This window comes from Schistocerca serialis, unplaced genomic scaffold (assembly GCF_023864345.2).
Source record: "Schistocerca serialis cubense isolate TAMUIC-IGC-003099 unplaced genomic scaffold, iqSchSeri2.2 HiC_scaffold_1417, whole genome shotgun sequence".
In the NCBI taxonomy this organism is placed as follows: domain Eukaryota; kingdom Metazoa; phylum Arthropoda; class Insecta; order Orthoptera; family Acrididae; genus Schistocerca; species Schistocerca serialis.
In genome coordinates this window covers 34,055,325-34,068,191 of record NW_026047644.1, presented here as the reverse complement: position 1 = coordinate 34,068,191, position 12,867 = coordinate 34,055,325, and positions in this window count along the sequence as shown.

Here is a 12,867-nt window from a genome sequence, read left to right as displayed (position 1 = left end):
CTAAAACTGGACTCACAGGAGAGGTTCATATTATTGAAAGTGAGAGTGTCAGTCCTCTTGTACTTAAGTCGGCATTGTGACATTTGTATTAAATTCGGGTGCAATTTCTGGGTTTCATCGTCAATAAGAAGGTCCAAGGGGTACAGTAAACCTGAAGTGAAGCATCGGAATCAAAAACTTGACTCACAGGAAAGGTTCAAATCATAGATAGTGAGAGTGTCAGTCATCTTGTACTTAAGTCGGCATTGTGGCATTTGTATTAAATATGGATGCAATTTCTGTGTGTCATCGTTAATAAGAAGGTCCAAGGGATACAATAAACCTTAAGTAAATCACCGGAATCTAAAACTGGACTCACAGGAGAGGTTCAAATCATAGAAAGTTAGAGTGTCAGTCCTCTTGTACTTATGTCGGTATTGTGCCTTTTGTATTAAAATCGAGTGCAATTTCTGTGTGTCATCGTCAATAAGAAGTTCCAAGGGATACAGTAAACCTGAAGTGAAGCATCGGACTCTAAAAATGGACTCACAGGAGAGGTTCAAATCATAAAAAGTTGGAATGTCAGTCCTCTTGTACTTAAGTCTTCATTGTGCCTTTTGTATTGAATTCGGATGATATTTCTGTGTTTCATCGTCAATAAGAAGGTGCAAGGTATACAGTTAACCTGAAGAGAAGCATCGGAATCTAAAACTGGACTCACTGGAGAGGTTCAAATCATAGAAAGTGAGAGTGTCAGTCCTCTTGTATTTAAGTCGGCATTGGGCCTTTTCTATTAAATTCGGATGCAAACTCTGTGTTTCATCGTCAATAAGAAGGTGCAATATATACAGAAAACCTGAAGTGATGCATCGGAATCTAAAACTGGACTCACAGGAGAGGTTCTAATCATAGAAAGTTAGAATGTCAGTCCTCTTGTACTTAAGTCGGCATTGTGCCTTTTGTATAAAATTCGGATGCAATTTCTGTGTTTCATCGTCAATAAGAAGGTGCAAGGTATACAGTAAACCTGAAGGGAAGCACGGAATCTAAAACTAGACTCACAGGAAAGGTTCAAATCATAGAAAGTGAGAGTGTCAGTCCTCTTGTACTTATGTCAGCATTGTGGCATTTGTATCAAATTCGGATGAATTTTCTGTGTTTCATCGTCAGTAAGAAGGTCCAAGTGATACAGTAAACCTGAAGTGAAGCATCGGAATCTAAAACTGGACTCACAGGAGAGGTTCAAATCATAGAAAGTGAGAGTGTCAGTTCTCTTCTACTTAGGTCGGCATTGTGCCTTTTGAATTTAATTCCGATGCAATTTCTGTGTTTCATCGTCAATAAGAAGGTCCAAAGGATACAGTAAAACTGTAGTGAAGCATCGGAATCTAAAACTGGACTCACAGGAGAGGTTCAAATCATAGAAAGTTAGAGTGTCAGTCCTCTTGTACTTAAGTCGTCATTGTGCCTTTTGTATTAATTTCGGATGCAAACTCTGTGTTTCATCGTCAATAAGAAGGTCCAAGGGATACAGTAAACCTGAAGTGAAGCATCGGAATCTAAAACTGGACTCACAGAAGAAGTTCCAATCATAGAAAGTTAGAGTGTCAGTCCTCTTGTACTTAAGTCGGCATTGTGATTTTTGAATTTAATTCCGATGCAATTTCTGTGTTTCATCGTCAATAAGAAGGTCCAAGGGATACAGTAAACCTGGAGTGAAGCATCGGAATCTAAGACTGGACTCACAGGAGAGGTTTAAATCATAGAAAGTGAGAGTGTCAGTCCTCTTTTACTTAAGTCGCCATTGTGCCTTTGTATTAAATTCGGATGCAATTTCTGTGTTTCATCGTCAATAAGAAGGCGAAAGGTATACAGTAAACCTGAAGTGAAGCATCGGAATCTAAAACTGGACTCACAGGAGAGGTTCAAATCATAGAAAGTGAGAGTGCCAGTCCTCTTGTACTTAAGTGGACATTTTGCCATTTGTATTATATTCGGACACAATATCTGTGTTTCATCGTCAATAAGAAGGTCCTAGGGATACAGTAAACCTGAAGTGAAGCATCGGAATCTAAAACTGGACTCACAGGAGAGGTTCAAATCATAGAAAGTTGGAGTGTCAGTCCTCTTTTACTTAAGTCGGCATTGTGCCTTTTGAATTTAATTCCGATTTTATTTCTGTGTTTCATTGTCAATAAGAAGGTCCAAGGGATACAGTAAACCTGAAGTGAAGCATCGGAATCTTAAAGTGGACTCCAAGGAGAGGTTCTAATCATAGAAAATTAGAATGTCATTCCTCTTGTACTTAAGTCGGCATTTTGCCTTTTGTATTACATTCGGATGCAATTTCTGTGTTTCATCGTCAATAAGAAGGTGCAAGGCATACAGTAAACCTGAAGTGAACCATCGGAATCTAAAACTGGACCCACAGGAGTGGTTCAAATCATAGAAAGGGAGAGTGATAGTCCTCTTGTACTTAAGTCGCCATTGTGCCTTTTGTATTATATTCGTATGCAATTTCTGTGTTTCATCGTCAATAAGAAGGTCCAAGGGATACAGTAAACCTGAAGTGAAGCATCGGAATCTAAAACTGGACTCACAGGAGAGGTTCAAATCATAGAAAGTGAGAGTGTCTGTCCTCTTGTACTTAAGTCGACATTGTGCCATTTGTATTAAATTCGGATGCAATTTCTGTGTTTCATCGTCAATAAGAAAGTCCATGGGATACAGTAAACCTGAAGTGAAGCATCGGAATCTAAAACTGGACTCACAGGAGAGGTTCAAATCATAGAAAGTTACAGTGTCAGTCCTCTTTTACTTAAGTCGGCATTGTGCCTTTTGAATTTAATTCCGATGCTATTTCAGTGTTTCATTGTCAATAAGAAGGTCCAAGGGATACAGTAAACCTGAAGTGAAGCATCGGAATCTAAAACAGGACTCACAGGAGAGGTTCTAATCATAGAAAGTTAGAATAACAGTCCTCTAGTACTTAAGTCGGCATTGTGCCTTTTGTATTAAATTCGGATGCAATTTCTGTGTTTCATCGTCAATAAGTAGGTGCAAGGTATACAGTAAACCTGAAGTGAAGCATCGGAATCTAAAACTGGACTCAATGGAAAGGTTGAAATCATAGAAAGGGAGAGTGTCAGTCCTATTGTACTTATGTCGGCATTGTGGCATTTGTATCAAATTCGGATGCATTTTCTGTGTTTCATCGTCAATAAGAAGGTCTAAGGGATACAGTAAACCTGAAGTCAAGCATCTGAATCTAAAACTGGACTCACAGGAGAGGTTCAAATCATAGAAAGTGAGAGTGTCAGTTCTCTTCTACTTAGGTCGGCATTGTGCCTTTTGAATTTAATTCCGATGCAATTTCTGTGTTTCATCGTCAATAAGAAGGTCCAAAGGATACAGTAAAACTCAAGTGAAGCATCGGAATCTAAAACTGGACTCACAGGAGAGATTCAAATCATAGAAAGCTAGAGTGTCTCTCCTATTGTACCTAATTCGGTATTGTGCCTTTTGTATTAAATTCGGATGCAATTTCTGTGTTTCATCGTCAATAAGAAGGTCCAAGGGATACAGTAAACCTTAAGTAAATCATCGGAATCTAAAACTGGACTCACAGGAGAGGTTCAAATCATAGAAAGTTAGAGTGTCAGTCCTCATGTACTTAAGGCGGCATTGTGCCTTTTGTATTATTTTCGGATGCAAACTCTGTGTTTCATCGTAAATAAGAAGGTCCAAGGGATACAGTAATCATGAAGTGAAGCATCGGAATCTAAAACTGGACTCACAGAAGAAGTTCAAATCATAGAAAGTTAGAGTGTCAGTCATCTTGTACTTAAGTCGGCATTGCGATTTTTGAATTTAATTCCGATGCAATTTCTGGGTTTCATCGTCAATAAGAAGGTCCAAGGGATACAGTAAACCTGGAGTGAAGCATCGGAATCTAAGACTGGACTCACAGGAGAGGTTCAAATCATAGAAAGTGAGAGTGTCAGTCCTCTTTTACTTAAGTCGGCATTGTGCGTTTTGAATTTAATTCCGATGCAATTTTTATGTGTTTCATCGTCAATAAGAAGGTCCAAGGGATACAGTAAACCTGAAGTGAAGCATCGGAATCTAAAACTGGACTCACAGGAGAGGTTCATATTATTGAAAGTGAGAGTGTCAGTCCTCTTGTACTTAAGTCGGCATTGTGACATTTGTATTAAATTCGGGTGCAATTTCTGGGTTTCATCGTCAATAAGAAGGTCCAAGGGGTACAGTAAACCTGAAGTGAAGCATCGGAATCAAAAACTTGACTCACAGGAAAGGTTCAAATCATAGATAGTGAGAGTGTCAGTCATCTTGTACTTAAGTCGGCATTGTGGCATTTGTATTAAATATGGATGCAATTTCTGTGTGTCATCGTTAATAAGAAGGTCCAAGGGATACAATAAACCTTAAGTAAATCACCGGAATCTAAAACTGGACTCACAGGAGAGGTTCAAATCATAGAAAGTTAGAGTGTCAGTCCTCTTGTACTTATGTCGGTATTGTGCCTTTTGTATTAAAATCGAGTGCAATTTCTGTGTGTCATCGTCAATAAGAAGTTCCAAGGGATACAGTAAACCTGAAGTGAAGCATCGGACTCTAAAAATGGACTCACAGGAGAGGTTCAAATCATAAAAAGTTGGAATGTCAGTCCTCTTGTACTTAAGTCTTCATTGTGCCTTTTGTATTGAATTCGGATGATATTTCTGTGTTTCATCGTCAATAAGAAGGTGCAAGGTATACAGTTAACCTGAAGAGAAGCATCGGAATCTAAAACTGGACTCACTGGAGAGGTTCAAATCATAGAAAGTGAGAGTGTCAGTCCTCTTGTATTTAAGTCGGCATTGGGCCTTTTCTATTAAATTCGGATGCAAACTCTGTGTTTCATCGTCAATAAGAAGGTGCAATATATACAGAAAACCTGAAGTGATGCATCGGAATCTAAAACTGGACTCACAGGAGAGGTTCAAATCATAGAAAGTGAGAGTGTCAGTTCTCTTCTACTTAGGTCGGCATTGTGCCTTTTGAATTTAATTCCGATGCAATTTCTGTGTTTCATCGTCAATAAGAAGGTCCAAAGGATACAGTAAAACTGTAGTGAAGCATCGGAATCTAAAACTGGACTCACAGGAGAGGTTCAAATCATAGAAAGTTAGAGTGTCAGTCCTCTTGTACTTAAGTCGTCATTGTGCCTTTTGTATTAATTTCGGATGCAAACTCTGTGTTTCATCGTCAATAAGAAGGTCCAAGGGATACAGTAAACCTGAAGTGAAGCATCGGAATCTAAAACTGGACTCACAGAAGAAGTTCCAATCATAGAAAGTTAGAGTGTCAGTCCTCTTGTACTTAAGTCGGCATTGTGATTTTTGAATTTAATTCCGATGCAATTTCTGTGTTTCATCGTCAATAAGAAGGTCCAAGGGATACAGTAAACCTGGAGTGAAGCATAGGAATCTAAGACTGGACTCACAGGAGAGGTTTAAATCATAGAAAGTGAGAGTGTCAGTCCTCTTTTACTTAAGTCGGCATTGTGCCTTTTGTATTAAATTCCGATGCAGTTTCTGTGTTTCATCGTCAATCAGAAGGTGCAAGGTTAACAGTAAACCTTAAGTGAAGCATCGGAATATAAAACTGGACTCACAGGAGAGGTTCAAATCATAGAAAGTGAGTGTGTCAGTCCTCTTGTACTTAAGTTGCCATTGTGCCATTTGTATTAAATTCGGATGAAATTTCCTTGTTTCATCGTCAATAAGAAGGTTAAAGGTATACAGTAAACCTGAAGTGAAGCATCGTGATGTAAAACTGGACTCACAGGAGAGGTTCAAATCATAGAAAGTTAGATTGTTAGTCCCCTTGTACTTAAGTCGGCATTGTGCCTTTTGTATTAAATTCGGATGGAATTTCTGTGTTTCATCGTAAATAAGAAGGAGCAAGGTATACAGTAAACCTGAAGTGATGCATCGGAATCTAAAACTGGACTCACAGAAGAGTTTCAAATCATAGAAAGTTAGAGTGGCAGTCCTCTTTTACGTAAGTCGGCATTGTGCCTTTTGTATTAAATTCCGATGCAATTTCTATGTTTCATCGTCAATAAGAAGGTGCAAGGTATACAGTAAACCTGAAGTGAAGCATCGGAATTTAAAACGGTCTCACAGGAGAATTTCAAATCATAGAAAGTGCGAGTGTCAGTCGCTTGTACTTAAGTCGGCATTGTGCCATTTGTATTAAATTCCGATGCGATTTCCGTGTTTTATCGTCAATAAGAAGGACCAAGGGATACAGTAAACCTGAAGTGAAGCATCGGAATCTAAATCTGACCTCACAGGGGAGGTTCGAATCATAGAAAGTGAGTGTGTCAGGCCTCTTGTACTTAAGTCGGCATTGGGCCATTTGTATTAAATTCGGATGCAATTTCTGTGTTTCATCGTCAATAAGAATGTCCAAGGGATACAGTAAACCTGAGGTGAAGCATCGGAATCTAAAACTGGACTCACAGGAGAGATTCAAATCATAGAAAGTGAAAGTGTCAGTCCTCTTGTACTTAAGTCGCCATTGTGCATTTTGAATTAAATTTGGATGCAATTTCTGTGTTTCCTCGTCAATAAGAAGGTCCAAGGGATACAGTACACCTGAAGTGAAGCATCGGAATCCAAAACTGGACTCACAGGAGAGGTTCAAATCATAGAAAGTTAGAGTGTCAGTCCTCTTGTACTTAGGTCGGCATTGTGCCTTTTGTATTAAATTCGGATGCAAACTCTGTGTTTCATCGTCAATAAGAAGGTCCAAGGGATACAGTAAACCTGAAGCGAAGCATCGGAATCAAAAACTGGACTCACAGGAGAGGTTCAAATCATAGAAAGTTAGAGTGTCAGTCCTCTTGTACTTAAGTCGGCATTGTGCCTATTGAATTTAACTCGGATGCAATTTCTGTGTTTCATCGTCAATAAGAAGGTCCAAGGGATACAGTAAACCTGAAGTGAAGCAATTGAATCTAAAACTGGACCACAGGAGAGGTTCAAATCATAGTAAGTGAGAGTGTCAGTCCTCTTTTACATAAGTGGGCATTGTGCGTTTTGAATTTGATTCCGATGCAATTTCTGTGTTTCATCGTCCATAAGAAGGTCCAAGGGATACAGTAATCCAGAAGTGAAGCGTCGGAATCTAAAACTGGACTCACAGGAGATGTTCAAATCATAGAATGTGAGAGTGTCAGTCCTCTTGTACTTAAGTCGCCATTGTGATTTTTGTATTAAATTCGGATGCAAATTCTGTTTTTCATCGTCAATAAGATGGACCAAGGGATACAGTAAACCTGAAGTGAAGCATCAGTATCTAAAACTGAACTCACAGGAGAGGTTCCAATCATAGAAAGTTAGAGTGTCAGTCCTCTTGTACTTAAGTCGGCATTGTGCCTTTTGAATTTAACTCTGATGCAATTTCTGTGTTTCATCGTCAATAAGAAGGTCCAAGGGATACAGTAAACCTGAAGTGAAGCAATGGAATCTAAAACTGGACTCACAGGAGAGGTTCAAATCATAGAAAGTGAGAGTGTCAGTCCTCTTTTACATAAGTCGGCATTGTGCGTTTTGAATTTGATTCCGATGCAATTTCTGTGTTTCATCGTCAATAAGAAGGTCCAAGGGATACAGTAAACCAGAAGTGAAGCGTGGGAATCTAAAACTGGACTCACAGGAGATGTTCAAATCATAGAAAGTGAGAGTGTCAGACCTCTTGTACTTAAGTCGCCATTGTGATTTTTGTATTAAATTCGGATGCAATTTCTGTGTTTCATCGTCAATAAGAAGGTCCAAGGGATACAGTAAACCTGAAGTGAAGCGTCAGAATCTAAAACTGAACTCACAGGAGAGGTTCAAATCATAGGAAGTTAGAGTGTCAGTCCTCTTGTACTTAAGTCGGCATTGTACCTTTTGTATTAAATTCGGATGAAAACTCTGTGTTTCATCGTCAATAAGAAGGTCCGAGGGATACAGTAAACCTGAAGGGAAGCATCGGAATCTAAAACTGGACTCACAGGAGAAGTTCAAATCATAGAAAGTTAGAGTGTCAGTCCTCTTGTACTTAAGTCGGCATTGTGCCTTTTGTATTAATTTCGGATGCAAACTCTGTGTTTCATCGTCAATAAGAAGGTCCAAGGGATACAGTAAACCTGAAGTGAAGCATCGGAATCTAAAACTGGACTCACAGAAGAAGTTCAAATCATAGAAAGTTAGAGTGTCAGTCCTCTTGTACTTAAGTCGGCATTGTGATTTTTGAATTTAATTCCGATGCAATTTCTGTGTTTCATCGTCAATAAGAAGGTCCAAGGGATACAGTAAACCCGGAGTGAAGCATCGGAATCTAAGACTGGACTCACAGGAGAGGTTCAAATCATAGAAAGTGAGAGTGTCAGTCCTCTTTTACTTAAGTCGGCATTGTGCGTTTTGAATTTAATTCGGATGCAATTTCTCTGTTTAATCGTCAATAAGAAGGTCCAAGGGATACAGTAAACCTCAAGTGAAGCATCAGAATCGAAAACTGGACTCACAGGAGAGGTTCAAATCCTAGAAAGTTAGAGTGTCAGTCCTCTTTTAGTGAAGTCGGCATTGTGCCTTTTGTATTAAATTCCGATGCAATCTCTGTGTTTCATCGTCAATCAGAAGATGCAAGGTTAACAGTAAACCTGAAGTGAAGCATCGGAATATAAAACTGGACTCACAGGAGAGGTTCAAATCATAGAAAGTGAGTGTGTCAGTCCTCTTGTACTTAAGTTGGCATTGTGCCATTTGTATTAAATTCGGATGAAATTTCTTTGTTTCATCGTCAATAAGAAGGTCCAAGGGGTACAGTAAACCTGAAGTGAAGCATCGGAATCAAAAACTTGACTCACAGGAAAGGTTCAAATCATAGATAGCGAGAGTGTCAGTCATCTTATACTTAAGTCGGCATTGTGGCATTTGTATTAAATTCGGATGAAATTCCTTTGTTTCATCGTCAACAAGAAGGTCCAAGGGATACAGTAAACCTGGAGTGAAGCATCGGAATCTAAGACTGGACTCACAGGAGAGGTTCAAATCATAGAAAGTGAGAGTGTCAGTCCTCTTTTACTTAAGTCGGCATTGTGATTTTTGAATTTAATTTCGATGCAATTTCTGTGTTTCATCGTCAATAAGAAGGTCCAAGGGATACAGTAAACCTGGAGTGAAGCATCGGAATCTAAGACTGGACTCACAGGAGAGGTTCAAATCATAGAAAGTGAGAGTTTCAGTCCTCTTTTACTTAAGTCGGCATTGAGCCTTTTGAATTTAACTCGGATACAATTTCTGTGTTTCATCGTCAATAAGAAGGTCCAAGGGATACAGTAAACCTGAAGTGAAGCAGTGGAATCTAAAACTGGACTCACAGGAGAGGTTCAAATCATAGAAAGTGAGAGTGTCAGTCCTCTTTTACATAAGTCGGCATTGTGCGTTTTGAATTGATTCCGATGCAATTTCTGTGTTTCATCGTCAATAAGAAGGTCCAAGGGATACAGTAAACCAGAAGTGAAGCGTCGGAATCTAAAACTGGACTCACAGGAGATGTTCAAATCATAGAAAGTGAGATTGTCAGTCCTCTTGTACTTAAGTCGCCATTGTGATTTTTGTATTAAATTCGGATGCAATTTTTGTGTTTCATCATCAATAAGAAGGTCCAAGGGATACAGTAAACCTGAAGTGAAGTATCAGAATCTAAAACTGAACTCACAGGAGAGGTTCAAATCATAGAAAGTTAGAGTGTCAGTCCTCTTGTACTTAAGTCGGCATTGTACCTTTTGTATTAAATTCAAATGCAAACCCTATGTTTCATCGTCAATAAGAAGGTCCGAGGGATACAGTAAACCTGAAGTGAAGCATCGGAATCTAAAACTGGACTCACAGGAGAAGTTCAAATCATAGAAAGTGAGAGTGTCTGTCCTGTTGTACTTAAGGCGGCATTGTGCCCTTTGAATTTCATTCCGATGCAATTTCTGTGTTTCATCGTCAATGAGAAGGTGCAAGGTATACAGTAAACCTGAAGTGAAGCATCGGAATCTAAAACTGGACTCACAGAAGAAGTTCAAATCATAGAAAATTAGAGTGTCAGTCCTCTTGTACTTAAGTCGGCATTGTGATTTTTGAATTTAATTCCGATGCAATTTCTGTGTTTCATCGTCAATAAGAAGGTCCAAAGGATACAGTAAAACTGAAGTGAAGCATCGGAATCTAAAACTGGACTCACAGGAGAAGTTCAAATCATAGAAAGTTAGAGTGTCAGTCCTCTTGTACTTAAGTCGGCATTGTGCCTTTTGTATTAATTTCGGATGCAAACTCTGTGTTTCATCGTCAATAAGAAGGTCCAAGGGATACAGTAAACCTGAAGTGAAGCATCGGAATCTAAAACTGGACTCACAGAAGAAGTTCAAATCATAGAAAGTTAGAGTGTCAGTCCTCTTGTACTTAAGTCGGCATTGTGATTTTTGAATTTAATTCCGATGCAATTTCTGTGATTCATCGTCAATAAGAAGGTCCAAGGGATACAGTAAACCCGGAGTGAAGCATCGGAATCTAAGACTGGACTCACAGGAGAGGATCAAATCATAGAAAGTGAGAGTGTCAGTCCTCTTTTACTTAAGTCGGCATTGTGCGTTTTGAATTTAATTCGGATGCAATTTCTGTGTTTCATCGTCAATAAGAAGGTCCAAGGGATACAGAAAACCTCAAGTGAAGCATCAGAATCGAAAACTGGACTCACAGGAGAGGTTCAAATCCTAGAAAGTTAGAGTGTCAGTCCTCTTTTAGTTAAGTCGGCATTGTGCCTTTAGTATTAAATTCCGATGCAATTTCTGTGTTTCATCGTCAATCAGAAGGTGCAAGGTTAACAGTAAACCTGAAGTGAAGCATCGGAATATAAAACTGGACTCACAGGAGAGGTTCAAATCATAGAAAGTGAGTGTGTCAGTCCTCTTGTACTTAAGTTGGCATTGTGCCATTTGTATTAAATTCGGATGAAATTTCTTTGTTTCATCGTCAATAAGAAGGTCCAAGGGGTACAGTAAACCCGAAGTGAAGCATCGGAATCAAAAACTTGACTCACAGGAAAGGTTCAAATCATAGATAGTGAGAGTGTCAGTCATCTTGTACTTAAACCGGCATTGTGGCAATTGAATTAAATATGGATGCAATTTCTGTGTGTCATCGTCAATAAGAAGGTCCAAGGGATACAGTAAACCTCAAGTGAAGCATCAGAATCGAAAACTGGACTCACAGGAGAGGTTCAAATCATAGAAAGTGATAGTGTCAGTCCTCTTTTACTTAAGTCGGCATTGTAATTTTTGAATTTAATTTCGATGCAATTTCTGTGTTTCATCGTCAATAAGAAGGTCCAAGGGATACAGTAAACCTGGAGTGAAGCATCGGAATCTAAGACTGGACTCACAGGAGAGGTTCAAATCATAGAAAGTGAAAGTGTCAGTCCTCTTTTACTTAAGTCGGCATTGTGCCTTTTGAATTTAACTCGGATGTAATTTCTGTGTTTCATCGTCAATAAGAAGGTCCAAGGGATACAGTAAACCTGAAGTGAAGCAATGGAATCTAAAACTGGACTCACAGGAGAGGTTCAAATCATAGAAAGTGAGAGTGTCAGTCCTCTTTTACATAAGTCGGCATAGTGCGTTTTGAATTTGATTCCGATGCAATTTCTGTGTTTCATCGTCAATAAGAAGGTCCAAGGGATACAGTAAACCAGAAGTGAAGCGTCGGAATCTAAAACTGGACTCACAGGAGATGTTCAAATCATAGAAAGTGAGATTGTCAGTCCTCTTGTACTTAAGTCGCCATTGTGATTTTTGTATTAAATTCGGATGCAATTTCTGTGTTTCATCATCAATAAGAAGGTCCAAGGGATACAGTAAACCTGAAGTGAAGTATCAGAATCTAAAACTGAACTCACAGGAGAGGTTCAAATCATAGAAAGTTAGAGTGTCAGTCCTCTTGTACTTAAGTCGGCATTGTACCTTTTTATTAAATTCGAATGCAAACTCTATGTGTCATCGTCAATAAGAAGGTCCGAGGGATACAGTAAACCTGAAGTGAAGCATCGGAATCTAAAACTGGACTCACAGGAGAAGTTCAAATCATAGAAAGTGAGAGTGTCTGTCCTGTTGTACTTAAGACGGCATTGTGCCTTTTGAATTTCATTCCGATGCAATTTCTGTGTTTCATCGTCAATGAGAAGGTGCAAGGTATACAGTAAACCTGAAGTGAAGCATCGGAATCTAAATCTGACCTCACACGAGAGGTTCGAATCATAGAGAGTGAGAGTGTCAGTCCTCTTGTACTTAAGACGGCATTGTGCCATTTGTGTTAAATTCGGATGCAATTTCTGTGTTTCATCGACAATAAGAAGGTCCAAAGGATACAGTAAACCTGAAGTGAAGCATCGGAATCTAAAACTGGTCTCACGGGAGAGGTTCAAATCATAGAAAGTTAGAGTGTCAGTCCTCTTGTACTTTAGTCGGTATTGTGCCTTTTGTATTAAAATCGGGTGCAATTTCTGAGTGTCATCGTCAATAAGAAGTTCCAAGGGATACAGTAAACCTGAAGTGAAGCATTGGAATCCAAAACTGGACTCACAGGAGAGGTTCAAATCATAGAAAGTGAGAGTGTCAGTCCTCTTGTACTTAAGTCGGCATTGTGGCATTTGTATTAAATTCGGATGCAATTTCTGTGTTTCATCGTCAATAAGAAGGTCCAAGGGATACAGTAAACCTGAAGTGAAGCATCGTACTCTAAAACTGGACTCACAGGAGAGGTTCAAATCATAAAAAGTTAGAAT